Source organism: Diadema setosum, chromosome 16 (genome assembly GCF_964275005.1).
Source record: "Diadema setosum chromosome 16, eeDiaSeto1, whole genome shotgun sequence".
Taxonomy (NCBI): Eukaryota; Metazoa; Echinodermata; class Echinoidea; order Diadematoida; family Diadematidae; genus Diadema; species Diadema setosum.
In genome coordinates, this window is record NC_092700.1 from 37,029,093 (window position 1) to 37,051,049 (window position 21,957).

The 21,957-nt window shown below is 38.5% G+C and overlaps 1 protein-coding gene and 2 pseudogenes across 1 annotated transcript in view; 1 reads left to right on the plus strand and 2 right to left on the minus strand.

Moving 5' to 3' along the window:
* The window catches only part of LOC140239873 (uncharacterized), a 137,580-nt gene that overhangs the window by 44,757 nt on the left and 70,866 nt on the right, over window positions 1-21,957 (minus strand). The gene's annotated exons all lie outside the window — the stretch shown is intronic.
* On the minus strand, window positions 1,766-6,449 carry LOC140240174 (uncharacterized; annotated as a pseudogene).
* Window positions 9,810-11,890, plus strand: LOC140240175 (uncharacterized; annotated as a pseudogene).

Below are 21,957 nucleotides of genomic sequence, written 5' to 3' on the forward strand. Positions count from 1 at the left end.
TGTTTTTATTGTAAGGTAACCATTATAACAACCATAATATGGTAAAAGAAGAGGTGAAAATTACTCAAAGTATACAGTTTTTGTTTAGCTTTACGCTATTGGTCTGGATTGAAAGGTGATTTTGACATAAATGATGACTATGGATAAATGATCAGGTATAATTATCATACAAAATACCATAATCACATTTTGTTTCCATCAGAGCAGTCATACACACACACACACACACAAACACATTATATTAATCATCAAAAGGTAAAGCTTCTCGCATCCTGTTAGAAAGAGGAAAATAAAAGATATTAGTAGAATCTAGAGTGGTAAAGTATTATTCACTGTGATAATTCATCATCAAAACAAACAACTACTGTATTGTCAATGAAGCCATCATGTATCATCATGTATGCTTCCATCGTACGTGTAAATGTACTGAGTGTATATATTTTACTTGATGTGTGTGTGTGTGTGTGTGTGTGTGCGTGTGTGTGTGTGCATGTAGGCTACTACTCAGTATGTGCAGCGCATGCGAGAGGATGCTGATATTATGAGTGCAATAGTACAGTCGTACAATATGTTACTTTCAAAAAAAAAATGTACGTCTATATACAAATGGAAATGGAACCCTGCCACATTTTCCATTGCCTTAGTCTTGACTAACCGGACGTGTAGTTATAGGAGTTAAAAAGAAAAACAGCATGTAAATGTTACAACATGTTAGTAATGTAAGAAATACGATTTTTACAACCATTTATATTGCTTATTCAAATGTAAACTGTGACAATTGTAAACATACATCAGTCTGTACATTGGATTAGATACTGCAAATATACCAGTTTTTGCAATGACATCACTTTTGTAAACTGTGAGTAAAGTAATACATATAGTTCCTTTATAAGTAACAGGTTGTTTTTCTACAATATTGGCGAGCAAGCATGCAAGTGTGCAATAGTTTACAATAAACATACAAGCACAACGAGTATGAAAGCAAGACAAAAGAAAAATCCTTTTAGAGGTGACTCAGATTATCTTATAGATAAATGTATATCTTATCTTATCTGCCATGTCTGCATTATCATACGTAAATTCCTCATAATCTATTCCTACGTAAATAAACCTATGGGTTATTGATATTCCCTCGGCTTCTGTAGCATCTCCCAATATCGATCTTTGCTGCTGCTCTTTAATATCCAATCTATCTGCCACGGAAATGATTCTACAAGAGCCATAAAGATTCAATCGCCATTGCACAACGATTTCACTCCTCCTAAACTAATCATTTTTTATTATTATTTTGAAGGCACAGCAGTTATACTAACTATGAGATTCATGCATGTGCTCCTACAGTGAGGTAAGGATATATTGTAAATCTATTCCCTATTCGAACAATAACGTCGGCAGTGCGTCTGCGCCGATTGGCAACGACGCCTTCCCGCCATCAAATCAGACGAGCTGATGAAGCGTCCAGGATCCAGATGATTTGATTTAATGTTGTACCTTTACTCTATTCCCTATTGTTAATCAGGACATTAATAAATATCTCCTAAATGCTATGAAAACTACACAGACCACACAGGTTGGTTTCAAATGGTCTTTTCTTCAGGAATTTGCTGCATTAATGGAGTTATGAAATTCCCTTGCATTAGTCACCTCATAATTCAGACTGAATGGTAAAAAGAAATCAAAGCATCTCCAGAGTTCTAGGTTAAGAGGAATGTTCTCGCACATGGCGACTTTGATCTGACCTTCCGAGCACTTCGGATTGTGAAGATTAATTTGTTCTTTGACTGCTATAGGGGGAGCGAGGGAGGATTCTACTTAGTCCAAGTTTATTCTGATCTTTTATGATTTCACCAGCGTTATCATACCTCAAGAAGGAGATACCCATTTTCGTCCAAATCGTGCTCTTCTCTTTCCTTGCGTGAGTATATTGAAACAGAATACAGAGTATTGTTCAGGCCTGTCGCAAGAGAATCATTATTTCTCTCGATAGTCGAGTACTCGCGGTCACGTGGTGGTTCTCTAATGGGTGCTGATTGGTCCGAAGTTGATGGAATCTCTTCGTATGTAACCCCACATCTACCAGCGTTATCCGCTGGTCTGGAATGGATAGTTAAACCTCTGTCCATTGCTTCTCCGAGTGATTGGACACTGTCAAAGTTGTTACCAGTCTTTTCATTTTCAAAATTTTCTGGAGGTTCGCTATTCGTAGCTCTACTTGTGCCTACGTTGGAAATCAGATAACCGTGTTCATCAACGTCGTTTTCAGCTGTAGAGGAGTCTTTACATTCAACAAACTTGACATCTCCCTTCTTTTTCTTCACATTTTGGGTCATGTCCATATAATGCTCTTTCTTGGCATCAGCTGTCGTGCCTTGACACTGCGCGATGTCTTCCGTGATGTCTTTAGTACTATCTCGATGTGAGACGTCATGGAGAGACCGGGAAATAGATTCTTTTGGATCGTTGATCATTTCCGATTTAAAGCTGCGATCCTGTCAAACGCAAATGAAGAATAGGGGAAAGCATGTTGATGGATAGTATCGATTTCCGACATTGACTTTAACTTTAATTCTATTGATACACAATTTATCTGAACAATGTGTACAACATGTTTACTGCTATAAAGATTGTCGTCCAGATCTAGTGAAAATAAATGACACCACGAGGCTTACTCTTTTAAAACTCTTTATTTAACGAATTTTAGTGCAGCGGGCAATTTACCGATTTCATCTCCATTAGCTTTAGGGTGTTAGAAAATTTCCAAAAATGTTTCTAAACTCCTCCCTTGATAGGCTGCTATATGAGTTAAGTTTTAGTCAACTTTACAGGGAAACATTCTTTACATGGAAGTTCTACACGAGAATTTTGCATTTTCAAAGTCGATTGTCTTTTAAAACATAAAAACAAAGAGTTAAATACTTTTTTAGAATTCGGTCGTAAAGTAACGACCTACTATCTTAACGATTTAATATACGATGACTACCTTTGCAGAGTTCAGGTAGACGTGATCCTCGCTCTGCTGATTAACTATGGCGTCGCCAGTTTTGTTGAGTGGACGTTCCGGCAAAGAGCAATGCACCTTGCGAGCATCGGTATTGACAGAGTGCAATGAGTGTGTATCTGATTTATTTGAATCTTCTTGACGCCCACGTTTCCTATTAATCAAAAAGAAGGATACGAGAAAAAGGTTCTGTGGAATACGTTGTAATATATCAAAACACTGTTACATGTGAGAACAACTTTAACTTTGACTTTAATTTCATAAATTTCTACATTGAAACTCCGATACATAAAATCGCACAAAACTGATTTCTTTTTAATGTTTACTTACAAATATTGAACGACTTTTTAAATTCCATAGCCCTTCGCTTCGTTTGATAATCTTGTGTGTGCGTATAGTGCGGCGTTTGTATGGGACATTGGGACAGTGTTCGTCTTTTCGTTACAAATCAATGCTTGCAATATACATAATGTTTGCATTGTAAATTAGCATATATTATACATATAAATATATACATACACATATGTGTACATTTATGTACATGGAAACACACACACACACACAAAGACACTGAAAGAATTGATTATTGTCACACTCACTTCTTCCACTGATGATAGCACAAAGCCATGGATAAAATGGCAAGCATCATGGCATCGAAACAGACAGGGGTTCCAATAATCAGTGCGATTAATTTTGTCTGCGGCCTAAAGAAACAGAAAAATGATAAATCAGATTGAACCTTCGTCATGAAATGAAACTGTATTATCTGGAAACACGAGACCGCTAACTTTTGTTAAGTTTTTGCAAAGCACATATTGTAAAAACAAACAGACAAACAGTGGATGTTCTTAGTTCTCGGTCAAGACAAGCAATATAAGCCCTGCTTAGGTTTAGATGATTGACATAGTACAATTCATTGACTTTTTTTTTTTTTTGGCATTGAACTGACAGTGCTCAGAGATCAAAAGTCCAGATCAAATGTTACTGTTATTTAATCTAATTGCAATTTCCGGCCCGATTTTATAGCTCGGAATATCGACATGAAATAATATTGAGTGAGAAGATTTTAGTATCATGAATGCAACATTAGTTGCCTGAAATGATAGTGGTGAAAGTTGAGGCCTGGGGTCACGCTCAAAGGTCACGAAAATCAAATTAATATGCTATTTTCTAGCAATGAATTCTATTAAGTAAGTGCTACAGTAATACTGCTTGTGGCTGGATAAAAGTCAATTTATGCTAGAAATAAAGGATTATCATTTTCTACAAGTCCACACGTCTCCACACGGTCATATATCGGAAAGCAATATGCTCCTCTGTGCCCATCTTATACAGTAAGGTGACGTATATCTACACTCCTGTTCTGTGTTTCTGGCTAAAAATTTTATCCCTTTAATATTGGCCGTAAACAGCAAGTAAGATTTATGATTTAACTTTTTTACCACATTTCTACACTTCCACTTGCTGATGTTGTGAAAGAACGTCACCACACACATCCACTGACATTGCTTTGATACGAACCTTGCCCTTCCAACAAGCGCATAAATACTTTGTAATTCATAATAGTGTGCACCTTGCAATACTCGCATAAAGTGTTGCTTATATTTGTTGATGGTGTTGTGCTGCTTCTGGCATAGTGACATTATCAAAATATGTAAATACTATAGTTCAGAAATGTAATTGGGGGCTTAGCAAGTAAGTGTCTTGGACACAATAGGCAAGATCTTAACATAATTATTTAATGGTAATTGTATTTGAAGCCGGAAAAGCTCTCTCAAAAGAGGATTGATCCTTGAGTTTTTTGGGTTTTTTTTTTTTTTTTTTTTTTTTGCAGTAGATTACTATTAAGTCATAAAGAGAAACAATTTCAAATGTTTCTGCTTTGTTTTGGTTTTTTCATTAAAAAAAAAACCTACAAATGCACACACATGACTTGATAACTTTAGCTCATAGATTATAACACACTTATTGTGCTCCTTGTAATATACTCACTTGAAGTGCCTTTTATATTTGTTGGTGGCGTTGTGCAGATTCTGGCATAGTGACACTCATTATCTGTAACAGAACCACACAAGTACTTCGATTGTACCAAGGGAACTATAGTACAACAAGAAGCTGACAGATTTCTCTGACAAAGTGTTCAGATTTGATGCACTTATCAAATGCATCATGTGGATTAATTCTCTCACCTGCAGCAAAAAGGATACGTCCCTCTGATAGTTTGACCGTGGATAACATCAGCACATATTGTACACCCACTTTTTGGTTTGGTACTTTGATATGGACATTAAAAAGCAGTTAAAGCGTTATAAAAGGACGACCACTTGCAAAACAGTATAATGATGCGTGCTCATTTTAGGTGCACACTCCATTATGATATAACGAATCCGTACCAAGAATAGTATAGGCTTATCTTACAGAGGCACCGCCTTGGTTTAGCGTATGCGTGGGAAGAAGGGCATGCGAGGGGGGGGGGGGGGGCTTTTTGTAATCTTTTTCATTTATTATTCTTTTTTCGTAGTAAGCCTATTTTGACAGTTATCTGGCAGTTGTAGAATAAGTGCAACAATGTCCTGAAAGAAATGAAATTCCTCTTTGTTGCGCCTCATTTTCATTTATTTATTCATCTATTTATTCATTTATGTATTTGTTTATTTATTTGAAGGGGTCGGTGCAATATAGTGCTAATCCACACAATGGTCATTTTGAGATAATCGCTGTTGAATGTTTAGAAAGTCCATATATTGTACATTAATAAAACATGAATGCATGCATTTTTTACCATCTTATTGGTTGAATTCAAATATGATATTTTCACGGAGGTTAGAGTGAAAGATAAGGATTATGAAAATATATGTAAATCAGTTTTGACAGAAGTGTGGGTTAGCACTATATTGCACCGACCCCTTCATTTATTAATTGATTTCATTTGATTTGATTTATTGGTTTCTGTATCATCATTGTACATATATTCATGTACAAACATAAATATAAGTTGTTCGCAGAGTATTTTCTTGTTCATTGCCTGTGTACAATGTTCAGCAAAAGTACAACAAAGCATACGTCAATGGATAATACAGAGGGACTACAGCATAAGCGTAGCTTTATTTGCGTGCAGCCCCCGTAGCATAACATAATATTATGTCATGAATATGCATTTATACAAAGGAGGTGTGGCCTGTTTGGCCCATTGTGAAAAGTCAAGATGGCTCATTTTCGAGTGACGCTGGGACCATGCCGTCCGAGGAATTCAGAGGGAGGAATAAAGTTGTTATAACTTTAAGTTTTCGTGTGATGGTGAAATGATTCCGTGTCACGAATTTCCCTCATTCCGTAATAATTGGGGGCTTGTCCAAAGGAACTGGACATTCAAGTCATGTTGTGTTTGGATGTTGAGGTTCGTCGACGGTATCGTCGTTGGGGAGACGTTGGCTTTGTCCCAGCTACGCATTTTGATGCGGTGAGTAGATTGTAGTCACGTTTGTGGTCACTGCACTGGATGATGCATGACAATCGTTTGGTGGGGCGTTTGGTGTAATTTGCCTCCATTTCTAGGTTAAGGTGACCTGGAGTTGATTGTATGCCTCTTTGTTGCAGATGACGTTTTGTGACTAAGTTTACTATTATTTGTTTGGTCTCCCGGACCCATTCGTGGTCGCCTGAATTTGCCATTCGTTTGCTGTGACAGCGCTTGGTGGTGTGTATTTTGCCATTTGGTACGGTCGTATTACGTAGCCATAGCATACGCAGCTGCTAGTTATCATGGCCGATTTTGATGTGGAAGCATTCGTTGGTCATGGTTTGACCGTGACCAGGTTGAAAGGGCTGGTCAAGGATAATTTGAAGATTGTAGCTGGTAGGCTAAGTGTAGATTTGACCGGTTGCACACGTAAAGCAGAGATTCTGGATGCTGTAGTTAAGCATGCAAAGTTAAGCGGCCAGTTAAGCACTGTGCCTCCTGTCGAATTGTCAGACAGTGAAGGGAGCTAAGAGCTTGTGTTGCGCGTGAGAGGAGGACGTGCTCCGGGCGGCGCCCGTTTTTTCGTTCAAATTTATCTTTTTTTGTTAAATTTTTGTTGAAATGGATTCAAGGTTTTGTTAATCCATTTACCCCGTCATGTTATCGGAGCATTTATTTTATTTTGGTGTTTAAGAAAAAGTGTAAAATTCGACTGCAAAAGCTGGCCCCATGTGAGCTGTACTGTGCACCGGAATACATCAGTCCCACCTATTCGATTTGATGTCAAGCTGTCTCCCTTCATCTGAGACGCATGCGCACTCAACCCCTTTGCATCCTCACTGTTTAGTAGCTCTTCGGATATTGAATGTTCAAATAGCTTTTCACCCCTCTCACCTCCGAGTGATGAGTCTTCGGTGTTCACCCCATTGGCAACGTCTTCCCCAACAACTGGAGATAAATCCAAGACTAAGCTCCCTCCATCTAGTACTACAAGTAAGAAGTCAAATCAAACGCACAAGCGTAAACTCAGGACTGTTGTAATTAATTTTCAAGGCCTTAGAAGTAAAATTGAATCGTTTACTGAATTTATTCATTCTGTTAACCCTGATATAATATTTGGAACTGAAACTTGGGCGAATGACTCTATCAGCAATTCAGAACTCTTTCCTTCACACATCGACCTGTATGATATATGGCGGAAAGACCGCAAAGACAGCCATGGGGGCGTCCTTATTGCTGTTAAGAAAACTCTGCTAGCCATCCCCCTCCCTGAACTTGACGCTGACTGCGAAGTATTATGGGTCAAGCTGAAGTTTACTGGCTGCAGAGATATGTATTTGGGTACTTTTTATAACCCTCATCACAATGATCCCCACGGCCTTCCAGGACTCGAGACCTCAATGAGTAAACTTCCTCGTGATGCTTATAAGATTCTCGCTGGTGATTTTAATCTACCGGACATCAACTGGGAGTCTGCCTCAGTAAAGCCCAGTTCAGTAAGGGTATATAAAAGTAGTGAACAGTTATGTAACCTACTTCTCGACATTGTCAGCAGTCATAATCTTCTACAAATTGTGAATTTTCCAACAAGACAGCAGAACATGTTAGATCTCCTGTTCACCAGTAATCATACTCTGGTGGACTCGGTCAAACCCATCCCAGGGATTAGTGATCATGACTCCATTATTCAGGTTGATTTTAATGTATCAGTTAAGTACCAGAAAGCACATGCTCATAGAGTCTACAATTACAAGAAGGCTGATTTTGACAAGATTAGATCGGAATTGTTGTCCTTCTCTGATGAATACTTCAGTAATCATCCTGACACTACTTCTGTCAATCAGAACTGGGAAGCCCTGAAATCGAAATTGCTTTATCTGAAAGAAAAGCACATCCCTAGTAAGATGAGTAGTACAAGGTTCAATATACCTTACATCACAAGAGAGATCAAAGGTATGTGTATGTCTATGTGTATGTATGTATGTGTATGTCTATGTCTATGTCTATGTGTATGTGTATGTCTGTGTCTATGTGTATGTGTATACATGTGAAAGCGTATACACTGTACTTCATGTAACTATCCGATTTGATTGAATGAAAACTGTATACTTTCAATGATTAGCTTGTACGGTACATGTATCGTTGTATTGTGTTATAAAGTCATATATAATTAATGTATTGTAGTAATGTAACGTAAGTGAGGGGACTGCAATCTACAAGTTCGCTTTTTAGCAGCCCCTCAATTTCCATTTCCATGAAGTTCTTTTAAGAACCAATATGTATTATTATGTTCCGTTTTGGGCCCTACACTTTTCCTTCTCTACATAAATGACCTGCCTGAAGTAACCTCATCTACAACCAGACTTTTCGCAGATGACTGCATGTTATACCGCGAAGTCAGCAGTAGCACAGACTCCCGAATACTACAGAAAGATCTTGATGCACTGCAGCAGTGGGAAAACACCTGGCTGATGTCATGTAACCCCAGCAAGTGTTTCGTAGTAAGATTTTGCCCCTCCCGATCCACAATGAATTGCAGCTACTACATCCATAACACTGCTCTTCAAAAGTGTGAGTCTGTTAAATATCTTGGTGTCACGTTATCTAATGACTTCAAGTGGTCATCACATATCTCAGCAATCTCCATGAAAGCTAATCAACAGCTTGGTTTCATCCGGCGTAACACAAGGTTCTTCCCTCAGTCATTCAGGGAGGCAGCCTATAAGTCCCTTGTACGACCCCATCTAGAATATTGCTGTAGTGTCTGGGATCCACACATGGCCTCGGACATCCAAAAACTGGAAAGGATCCAACGCCAGGCAGCTCGCTTTGTCACAGCTGATTATAGAAGAACGAGCAGTGTGACCAGTATGATTAATAAGTTGAAATGGCCCAGCCTATCTTCACGACGTACTGTGAGCAGATTAACTATGGTGTACAGAATCATGAACGACTCTGTTGCAATTCATCCAGATACATTCTTCACAATCAACTCGTCCAAAACCAGGAAAAATCATGACATATGCTTCCAAACATACCGTCCCAGGGGCAACATCGACAAATTTGCATTTGCCCAGAGATCCATACCTGAGTGGAACAAACTTCCAAGCTCTGTAGTTTGTGCAGCCTCACCTGAGCAGTTCAAGGAGCTCTTAATGACCCACTCAAAATCACACCCTGTGATTAAGCCCACACCCCTCCTCTCATCGTGCACACAAGTTGTATTCATCTTCGTGATAGGCTGCATTTTATAGCCCTTTGAAGATTATAGAAGAAGAAGAAGAAGAAGAAGAAGAAGGGGAAGGTAGGCCTAAATCACAGAGTCAGAGAGAGGAATTGAGTGAAAAGGAAATGTTAGAGCTGGAAGAACGGAGAGATAGGCTCAGAGCAGCAGAGCATGAGCGTGAAATGGAAAGAAAGAGAATGGAGTTGGAAATGATGCGGTTTGAAGCAATAAATTTGCAGGCTAGAGACTCTATGCAGAACAGAGGTCAGAGGTCGATTGGTTCTGATTTGGCAAGTAGAACAAAGTTGATGCCTAAATTTGATGAGAAGGATTTAGATTCATTCTTCTTCACATTTGAGAGGGTAGCAATGAGATTAGAGTGGCCGAAGGATGAATGGGCATTGTTAGTTCAGCAAGTGCTGACAGGTAAGGCCCAGGCGGTTTTCTCCTCTCTGAGTTGTGAACATGCATTCGATTACGAGAAAATGAAAGATGCAATTTTGCAGTCCTACGAGCAGGTGCCAGAGGCATATCGACAACAATTTCGTAACATGAGACGATCCGAAGGTGAAACTCATGTTGAATTGGCGAGAAGAAAAGAGGTCGCTTTCGATCGTTGGATTAGATCTTTGAAGGTAGATCTTACGTACGAGGCTCTGAGAGAAATTATGCTCCTAGAAGAGTGCAAACGTGGCATGGCAGTTGACGTGCGGACGCATGTAAACGACTCGAAGGAATCCACCGTAAAGTCTGCTGCGATGGTGGCTGACAGTTATGAGCTAACGCATAAGGTGAAGAGGTCACCCCCTGTTAGGCGGAAATTTTCCCAGGGAGAGAAGTCTGGTGATGCTCATTCAGCAAGTGGTAGTGCTCAGCAGAGTAGTGGTGTTAGGAATGAAGGAAAGCTCATTTGCTACTACTGTAAGTCTGAGGGACATGTAAAAACCCAGTGCCCTAAGCTAAAGCTGAAAAATGCTGGAAAACAAGAGAAGTCAGAGCCAAATGGTTTTGTACGTGTGTCAAGTGGAGTGCATGGAATGAGTCAGAGTGTAGCAACTCAGACTCAGTGCATGAAAGATGATGATGAGATTGATGAGAGGTACAAGGATTTTGTGTCCTGTGGTGTGGTCAGATTCAGTAGGGGTGATGAGATTCCTGTCACCATTTTGAGAGATACAGGGGCCACACAAACTCTTCTCGTCGCAGATCAGTTGTCATTGGATGAAAGCGATTTCAGTGGCAAACAGATTCTTATCCAGGATGTTACATTTAGCGGTACAGTTCTCGCAGAAACGAGTGAGAGTATGGATGAAGCTGTTCTTTCTGAGCCAAATTTCAGTCAGTCTGCTTCGATTGAAGCACAGGGAGAAACAGATGCAGGTGGTAAGAGCATGAATGACTCTTCTGTTGTTGCTGTGGTTCATGTACAGGATGATGTACCCAGTGATGCAGAGAGTCTGCCTGAATTAGACTTCAAGTCTGGAATGATTCCCAGGGTAGACAATTCCAAGGTGATGTCTAATCCAGAGATATTGCTTGATCAATTGTCAGAGTCTGAGATAGGTCAAGGTAGTGTGTCTCCACGTAGTGCCAAAGTCCAGGCAATCATAGATTTCCCCTCCCCCTCCTCCAAGAAAGAGCTCCGCTGTTTTCTTGGGATGTGCGGTTTTTACCGTAAATTTGTGTCAAGCTTCAGTGATGTGGTAGCCGCGCTGACGGACCTTCTCAAGAAGGGGGTCAAATTTGACTGGTCAGGAGCCTGTGAGACAGCATTCAACAGACTGAAAGCGGTGCTGATGTCGGATCCAGTGCTGGAGGCGCCAAACTTCGAGACACCTTTTCAGCTCGCCGTGGATGCTAGCGATGTGGGGGTTGGAGCTGTACTCCTACAAAAGGACAAATCTGGTCTCCTGAAACCTGTCAGCTACTTCTCCAAGAAGTTGAACAGACATCAGCGGAGATATTCCACCATAGAAAAGGAGTGCTTGGGTCTGGTGTTAGCAGTTCAACATTTCGAGGTGTACCTGAGCAACTCGCCTGAGGTAACTGTATATACAGACCACAACCCGTTGACTTTCCTGGAGAGATTCGCAGTAAGAACCAGAGACTCTTTCGATGGAGCCTGTTTCTGCAGCCATATGGACTGAAAGTGACCCACATCAAAGGAAAGGACAACATAATCGCTGATGCGCTTTCCAGAGCATAAATGATATGGACGCAGACTTCTGTAAGAGCGAAAAAATGGACGTTGACTGGAATGTGTTGGTGTATGATACACATGTTTGTTTTTGTTGTTGTTGTTTGTTTTTTTTTTTTGCATACCAGGCGTATAATTTGATATTTATGTGTCAACATTATCATTTTTGTGAGGCTATGCATGCAGTCATAAAGATGAACATAATGTATAGTCATGTTGTGTAAACAAATTTTAGATCATACAGAAGTAAATGTTTTTTTCGGTTTGTGATTTCACATTTTGTCAAATCAGGTATAAACCCACAAAAGGAATGTTGCATTCAGTTATACAGTAGTTCACATCTTCACAACCAAATTCTGTATGAAGAAAAGATGCAGATTATGATGCAGAAAGAGTTTTAACTTCCAAAGTTCATTTGCTTGTAAAACCCGAAGATGCATATATGCTGTTTAGTACAATTTGTGGCATAAGGTCATCCATTTGGAAATTCAAGGTAGTATTTTTCTCTTTATGAAAAAAAAAATAGAAGCAAAATTGTGTCAGAAATATTATTTATTTTTGAGCTGTCAGAAGTTGATTCAAAGTGTATTTCGTGTATAAGATTTGTACTGAGGTGTGTCACAGAAATATGTTTTTCTGTTTCCTATTGTCATACTGATACAAGGTCAGTATGATGAGTCAAAGATTCTATGCGAATCTATGCGAATTCCAGGTGAATGTTAGGAAGATTATGGCGTGGAAAAGATTGACTCATCACATGTGTGTAAAGCATTATTTTTTGTGTAATGTATAATGATAGTACATGTATACATAGACAGCTATATTTTCATGCATACAGAGAAAGTCATATTTTATAGAAGCAGATTATGGAAAGTTTCACGTGTGCAAGAAAATGTCAAAGTGAACCAGTTGTTCTAATGTACACTTGTATGTTTCATATTTTTCATGAATAATTATGTACAGTACATGGGTGAAAGTACAAGCTGTACACACATGTACCTTTTTTAGAACAGTAAGTTTTAAGCATGAGGCATGAGGTATAATTATCATGTTTTAGTGCATTACCATTATGTATGCATGTTTTGTACACATTTGAATTGTCATACACAGCTACAATATGTTTATTGTATGTTTATAGTTCAGTGCAGGATTGTGACATTGTTTTGCATCATAACATACATAACTTGAGTTTATTTGAGTGAATATTACCGATACTCCATGCATTGGGAACCATACAGACGTTGTCACCCCTGTAAATCACCTGTAATGCTTGTGTTTATGTGTATACGTCGCATGATGATTCGTTTTCAGAGTGCGAACATATTTAATGAGGTATCCGCATTCCGACATAGGTAATGAGGTTGTTGCGTAGCAACGTAGTAAGTGCTAGGCCGTTCTCGTTCGTTTTTATGCATATTCATTAAGCGACTTGCGTACAGGTACCGTCGCGCACGTAGCATGCCATTGCCGTCATGAATATTCACATAGATATGAATGTCGTTACAAAGAGTGTTCGTTTGCACCAACCAGTGAAAGTTTAATGGTGTCATTTGTATAGGTGTAAAGGCGATACTAAAGAATGTCAGATTATATTTGGCGAGGTAATGATCGATTACAGTTGTATCGGTATAGAGTGGGTACAGCGCCAGCCTATTGAAGATCGATGTAAAGTGTTGATCGATCCACGAAATTAATCGATATCAGAAGTAATCGATTCTGTGTGTTTAATCGGTCGTTTGTAGCTAGTACAGCTTGGTAGTACAGGTATAGCTAACGATTTTATTCGTTTGATAATCCAGCTGGAAAGTACCAGTATACACATGCATACGTTGTACGTTGCATTATAAGTAAGTAAATTGAATACAGTAGCGCATAATTCATTTCTTATTTTTGTTAGAAAGTGTTGACCATCAAAGATAGGCAAACTTTCTTCTGTGGGGGAGATATGTCATGAATATGCATTTATACAAAGGAGGTGTGGCCTGTTTGGCCCATTGTGAAAAGTCAAGATGGCTCATTTTCGAGTGACGCTGGGACCATGCCGTCCGAGGAATTCAGAGGGAGGAATAAAGTTGTTATAACTTTAAGTTTTCGTGTGATGGTGAAATGATTCCGTGTCACGAATTTCCCTCATTCCGTAATAATTATAATATACATCGGAAGGAGAATAGGAGGGATGTATTTGTTTATTTACTTATTTTACCTTATTCATTCATTCATTCATTCATTCATTTATTCATTTATTCATTTATTCATTCACTTTCTGATTTCCCCAAGGTTGAAGTAAAACGATTCTTTTCTTTTTCTATTTATGGAGGAGAGGGATGGGCATTGGATTCGCAGTGCCAGCCGTCAGGTGGTAGAATCATCGACACCAAGCAGCACGATATCTGTTCTTCACGTAATCAGTGTGATCTTACTGTCTCTTACTAAACTATCACCTATAAACTTAAAAAGGGGGCTGATTCTTTTATTATTCATAATGACATACTGTAAGATGACTTTGTAAAACAGACCGTTTCGTGCACTATCGACTGCCTGGCAAGACGGGACTGACGAGTTCCAAACCGGGAAGTAAGTCGACCATCCGGGTGGTCTCACACACAAAAGGTTCGCGCTGCTGATACGGAAGAAACTCTGCATACAGGGGAGAGTCATGTCAGATCCAATGTTCGCAATGTCAGAATCCCAATAACCATTACACACGGGACCAGGATGCTTTCCAAATCCGACATACACTGTCGGAAAAAAGGAGAGAAAAGTTGAAATTTGAATGTACTATTATTTTTATACAAAACACTACATCTTGTTAATATAATAATTTTTGATATTCTGTACTGTTTTCGTGTATTATTTTATATTGTTCTATTTTCTATTTTCTAACATGCTATGTCTATTTTTTTGTAGAATAATTTTACCACAAAAAGATATATAAAAACAGTACTTAGAAAAGATTTTGTATCGTCACTTAAAAATCATTTACTTCCGCTGTCGCCGTCATTTCTGACGTAACCCTCATGACAATAATCCAGACCTCCTTTTTATGTCCAAGCTTTGTGATACGATTGTCCAAGTGAACATTGACCCTATACCCGTGTGATCACTATGCTGGACCGATAGGCATATCATAACTGAAAGAATTACCTGCCAACTTAAACCCATAAGTAGCAACTGTTGGGATTTGTCAATGCTATACACATGTACTGTAAATCGGCTTTTCCCACCACGTTTAAGTTTCTTATCAGCCGTATTAGCGGCGATGGTTTTATAATGATAATGTTCTTTGAAGGACTAAGAAATGCAGGACTGTATCTCAGAAGTAAGTGATAAAGCAATAGGGTAACACAGTCTGAAAACCAGTGCGAATATGACGTGTTATCAACATGATCATAAACTAATGAACTAAAAGAGAACTAATAAACTAAAGAGAATAATGAGAATAGGACAATTTCTTGATGACATTGGTCAAATGTTTTTGATACGGTTATACAAACAGTGAACTTCCTGGCCTGGTTTTGCCTCGGTTTGAGGTGTCCAAGAATGAGTGTAGCTCAAGCTGGAAATAAAGTGGGCATACTCCTCTGATTGATAACATATGCAGTTCTTTTCATTAACAATAGCGATGTCATGATTTCCATTTTCCCTCTACATGTAGACACACACTCTTCATCAGAATGAACGTTAAAACAGGAAACATCCAAATCCTGAAAAGTACGACGATCGCCTGCGTAGCATCCGAGAAATCCAGGTTCTACAGAAATACAAAATGACATACTAGATAACATCTGCAAGCGATCTCTTTGTATCAATGGTCACTAATCAACTTCATAAATTCCCGATAGTTTAAGTGGTATAAATCACCAGTAACTTTCAGACGTACTATAGATAAGTAATACTTTTTAGCACCATTAGCATCTACACATAACATGTTAATCCATGAAGATTTAAGCTCCGAACGGACTAATCAAGTCTTAATGAAGGAGAAGCTTTGCAACATTATTATCAAAGGGAAGAGGAGGATGAGAGTACAGTGCACTCCCGTTATAACGAAATGCTCGGTACCGGCGGTATTCTTTCGTTATAACGAAATTTCGTTATAACCGAACAAATACAATATATAACGAAAACAAGGAAACCACGTATATCATATTCTGTTTGCTGAATACTCATCATACACTGGAAAGCTTTGTGAAATGTGATGGGATAATTCTATTACTATAATAAACGCAAGTTCCCCTCAGAAACAGTGCGTGACACAAGGAGCGAAGACACAGTGGTGTGAAGCGTTCACCCATGCAGAGACGCTATAAAATGCTTGTTCCGCTACGTATTTTCGAAAGCAATTCGCGTTTCGTTATAACGGAGCACATTTTTTTCTTTGTCTGTGGCGCTCGGAAAAGACTTCGTTATAACGGAAATTTCGCTATAACCGTGTTCGTTATAAGCGAGTTTTGCACCATAGACTTTAATGGTGATAATTTTGGGACCACAAGATTTACTTCGTTATAACGAAATTTCGTTATAACCGTGTTCGTTGTAACGGGAGTGCACTGTATGTAAGAAAATCATCAGACACAAATCTTGAATTCAAATCAACTATATTTGCATATAAATTGCAGTCCCTCTAATCCTGGCGATAAAACTCGTCATTGCAGTTTTAAATCGAAATTCTCTGTTGTATGTATGTTGTAGAATTGAATTTGTTCGCTCTGTTCAGCTATGAAGAATGTGTTAATCTGTCAAACGTAGAGTAGTTTTGTTCGGCGCGTCAACTGCTTCATCATGATGAAACTTGTTCGCCTTTTAATCGCCTGTTAATTGGAAATTATAACGTTAAAGGGGATGGCTAGTAACCGATCATTTCTTGAATATGAGACCATTCTGAAGCAAATAATTTTCACACAATAATAGATATGTACTCTTAAATGAATCCCACAAGAATTGGAACAATCATCCCACAGCATTCCCACTGATTCCCACTGATCAGTTACTAGCCATCCCCTTTAAAGAGAAGCGATCAGATGGATAAACCGAGCTTGAAATTAAAAAAAAAAAAACCTCTCCACTTCAACCGTATAGTACACGCCGTCTTACAAAAACCATTGGAAAACATTATATAGTCGCATGAGCTATTGCATTTAAATTTGTTTTGTTGGAGATTTAACTACAAAAAATACTCATAGCAAACAAAAAGAGAGAATATCTTATACAATCTGTGAAAGAGAGTAATCTATTCTATTATATTTACCGTCAAATAGACCCGATTTTATTTTGCAATGGCAAGTGTCTTTATTGATTATGCTTATAGTGTGATCATATTGTCTGGGAAAAGTCCACAGTATCCTTGTTTCGTGGTAAATAAGTATATAAAAGACACGTTCGACACCTTAGAACATGATTTTTTTCCACTTCATTTCCCAAACTATTTCACGCAAACGGTAAACAATTCAATCAGATAAATATCAATATAGAGATAAAGTATTCGGTTTTGTCGTTTACATGAAGTCAAGCGTCTTGAAGTTTAGACATTAATACAAACAGTATGCCATTTCAAAACAACGCACAAGGGGTGCGTTTTATACACTTTATACAGCCGAAACAAAAAGTCTTTATAATTCCGACAAGAGGTACATTACTTATGCGATCCCTCCTTCTATTTTGGTATGTATTAGTGTGTCATTAGTCACCAAACTCTTCTTCTTCCATTAAAAGTATTTTGTATTGGCTTTGAAGTCTACTATTTTATTACAGAAATGTGGCTACATGCTACATACAAACCAGTAACTTCCTGAAAATGAATGAATAAAGGAATATAATTCACATCCCTTACACTCTTCTTTTTCCATCTTACCTCGGCACCTGATTCTCACAGCGCTGTTCGAGTTACACTCATTGTCCTTAGGTACACGTAGGCAATCTTTTAAACTTGCACTCCGACAAGGATAACCTGAAGTATGATAAACATTTCTTCATATCACTGTAAAATTGGCATAGAAGAATCGGGGATATGGGGAAAAGAACACAAGAACACATTGCACTGATCGCTGTCAAGACTTAACTCGACTATGTCCAACCTTGTTGTTAAAAAATGTGCAATTCTATTTCGGTGCATTAAAGAGGTTTTTAAGATAATCATCTGGATTATTCCGTTTTGCATCTGCATTCAAGATATGGAGTGAAAATATTAGTGATATCTTCAATGCATTATTAGTGCATACCAAACACTGCAGTTACCTTTATCAATTAAAAATCGTTGATTTGGAATAGGTTGACCCAAATAATCTTTTACCGCTGGGAAGCCGAGCTCTCTGCAGATGAAATCAGCAGATCTTACGTTAAAGTCATCATAACACACCAATCTGTCTGAGTCCATGACCACCAAGCCATCCATGTGAGAGGGTCCACCAGCCAGTTTTACCGATGGTATTTCTTGAAAATAAAGGAGTATATATCCGTAAGGATTTGACAATCTTTTCTTAAGAATCAGTAATATTTTATATTATTAACTTTTTACCTCATGCTAACCTTTGTTTGCCAGAGAACTAATACTGTTAGCTTTAAAGTAGAAGTGAGCAGTGTTGATATGTAACAGTAGTGGTTTTGTTTTTTTAATATAACATTTTGTATGTTTGTTTTGTTTCATGGCTTTTTAGACTTAAATGTTTATTTCAAAAGTTAGATTATAATATCATTATCAATACTTTTACCCTTAATTACTTTTTCCTTTCGACTGTACAGGTTTATATTTAATGTTGTGTTTGGGTCTGACTTTTGAAGAAGGATTAATACTGATGATTCCGTTACTACAATCCCGAATGACCGACAATATGGCTCCCAAGATGGGAAAATGAGCTAGCATTAATTGTTTTACCTGTGAGTGTAAATTGTGTGACATGTTGGTATAGATGCTAAAACTTGTCTCGCAGGCCTATTTTCACGAAACTTGTCTTATCATGATTACAACATCATCAGAAATGGCTGCAACCATGATCATCAAGGATTATGCATTTACCATGCTTTAAAACAAATATTTGATAAAGATATTTTCAACAAGTCCCTTAGGTGGGAAAGGGGTTATATCCCCTCCAACTCCCTTCCTTGCTCAGTTGCTTCTCCTTTATACGTAGATATTCTTGGTGTTACGTGTATGCCCCCACCTCCCCTTCCCCATTCTGAAAACGGCTGGACACCTCTCCTGTCACATAAAATTTATATAAATTATAAAATTATGGAAGTTTACGATCAGTTATCCGTTCTAAGTTATTATATTTAAGGGCAAGAATTCCTTTTTAAATTGTGTATTTTGGCGTTAGTTGGCATAATGCTGTTCTAGATTTAAATCAATCAATTTACTGTTATAATGAGTGCTATTGTTTGAATAATAATTTCTCTTTCTTGTTACAAGTGAGGCAACAAAGCTCTCTTGTTACATGAGCAAATGTTCATTCTGAATGAGTTTTCACTCATTGTTCTTCCTGATTTGAGAAAGTGAACAAAAAGTAGATGACCTAAAAGAAGCGAGAAATGGGTAGGTGTGCATGTAATCCAAATCGGCGAGGTCTCCACATCTCTCACGACGGAAATGCGCTGCTCTTTCTCCATTTTCCAAAAATGAAGCAACCCCCTTATAAAAAGAGGAAAAAATCCTGTGTACGCCTACGAAAGGTTGAATAATATCTATGATTTTAGTACTCGCATGTAATAGAAACATAAATGTGACAGAGAAATATTACTAAAAACTACAAGACCATGTATTTTTTTCGCAAAAAGACACTAGAGTTTCCTGTATAGGTAGAATTCGAGGAATCAAAGATTGGTCAGGTTCTAATAAAAGCACGCCTGTGCTACAATTTCGTGTTATACCCTCAGTAATGTCATGTTCAAATCTGCTAGTATTTCTCAGAAAAAAAAATGAGACAATGTAAGATTGATAAGAAAAAGTTTTGTACGTGCTGTTCATGAAAAAGCGTGGAAATAGTGTGTTAACAACAATAGATACTTACTAGTATTTTTTACAAGCCCATGTATATATATGTAAGGGGGTGTTATTGTGCATGTGTAGAATAAAGTCACTTGTCAGGATGGCTTATTCTCACCCCGAATACATAATTTCATCCAAATGGATATATCACACAGAAGCATTAAACAAACTAAGTATGTGGGCGTCAAAGCAGTGACAAAGACAATGTAGTACACATTGGATTACATTAATCACCTTGTTGGTGTTGAGATTTATTCAAAGTCAGGCATCAGAGCAACCAGTTTGATCTCTTTTAACCATGAAAGATAAAAAGAGTTATTATACATATACAAATGACAGAGATAAGAATGTACTCACATATAAGTCCACTCTGATATTCAATGAAGGGGATTGGGTCTCTACCATTCAATATTCGCGCAAAATGCTCACGGATACAGTCCTCGCGGTCGACTTAACATGCTAACTGATGGCGAGTCTCGTTGGAGCGCTCAGTTCATGAAGTGAAGAGGGTCCACGAACGATGACCAGAGGACATCTCTGCGTTGAGTTGACTCACAGTTGGGGGGGGGGGGGGGGTCCTGGTCCAAATGAAGGTTACTTCGGGCTTGCTGCAAATTCTTGAAGCTGCGTGTCTGGTCCACAAAGCACTAAGTAGTCGTTTGACTTCTCCTTAGGTCGACCAACATATAACAGACCGTTTCGAATGTACAGCAAAGCGTCCATAAAATATCATTCAAAACATTTTATCAACTTTGAACTGACGTACACTGGACATGACTTGGTTATGTCAGGACGGAACTTTGTGTATAAATGCAAAAGGTTGAGTTTCTCCACTAAAACATTTAAGTATAACAGCTTGGTCTCGGAGAAACTGGAACACGTCCTTCCACTTCACAGGGCTTGGGGAGAGAGACTGACAAGTATCAACTCCAATATCTACTATATATACTTTCCTGTTCCTACTATCCCATAATACTTATCTCTGGTATAGTACCCAAGCTTTCCCTGACTAACCCTTCTCAAAGAAACTTTATACAAAAACTTTATACAAAAACTGACCATGAATGGTAAGGGAGAGAGAGAGAGACAAAGAGGCAGAGGGAGAGATAGGAGAGGGAGAGAGGGAGATTGAGAAAGAAACTTAATACAAAGCATTCTACGTGCATGCTGTACTCTGGTTCTTTGTACGGCATCACAAGGTGGCAAACTTCAAAGTAACATAGAACAATACCAGCCACTTTTATGTGGTTTTCTATCTCTAAGTCACTGTCCAGTCATTGCCACTGTCCAGTCATTGCCACTAAATCCACTATTCAAGTAGGGTGGCAGTACCTCTTTTGTTTCATAAACTCATTCAACCTTTAGGTTGCGTGGTGGCACTATATAATACACTGTGTACCAAGCAGCTATTGTATCTTGGTAATGAATAGATTCCAGCTTTCTGGATCTACAAACTCTATGTACACTAAAGTGGGCAAGTTGCTCCATAAACTTATATTACATGTCTTGGTATGAAAGCTATATTCCAGCTTCCTGCCTGTACTATCTCTCCAGTAAAGTGGGCATGTTACTCCACCACTTTACATATACTTACCCTCGTAACACGTTGCGTTTATCTTCAAATTTACTGTATCTCTATATGCACCACTTGCACGCACTTTCGTCACATGTGTCAGTGATAAAACGGAGACTGTTTTATCCACAGGCCCAGTTATAAATGTTCTGTTGGATATCACATCCTGAATATGAAATCTCGTCCATGTATCCTTGATAGACTGAACTTCAATGAGAAATCGCCGTCCTGGAGGGGCCTGTATAACCCAGCTATTGTTGGCGATGTATTCTCTATCACACCATACCTGTATGTCGAGGGTTAGTGGCCTCCCCGGGCATTTGAGAGTATAATCTGCAAGCACAATGAATAAAAGATTGACATTACGGAACAATCATATTTGAACAGCGTCTTATCATTTACATGCTTGTGTAAGAGTGAAATTATTGTAGTGTCTTATACTGTATAAGAAAGTTTACAGTCTGTACCAATGTCCGGGGCTAGTGCATTAAACAAATGTCCCCTAGTTGATTCGAGTGTCAA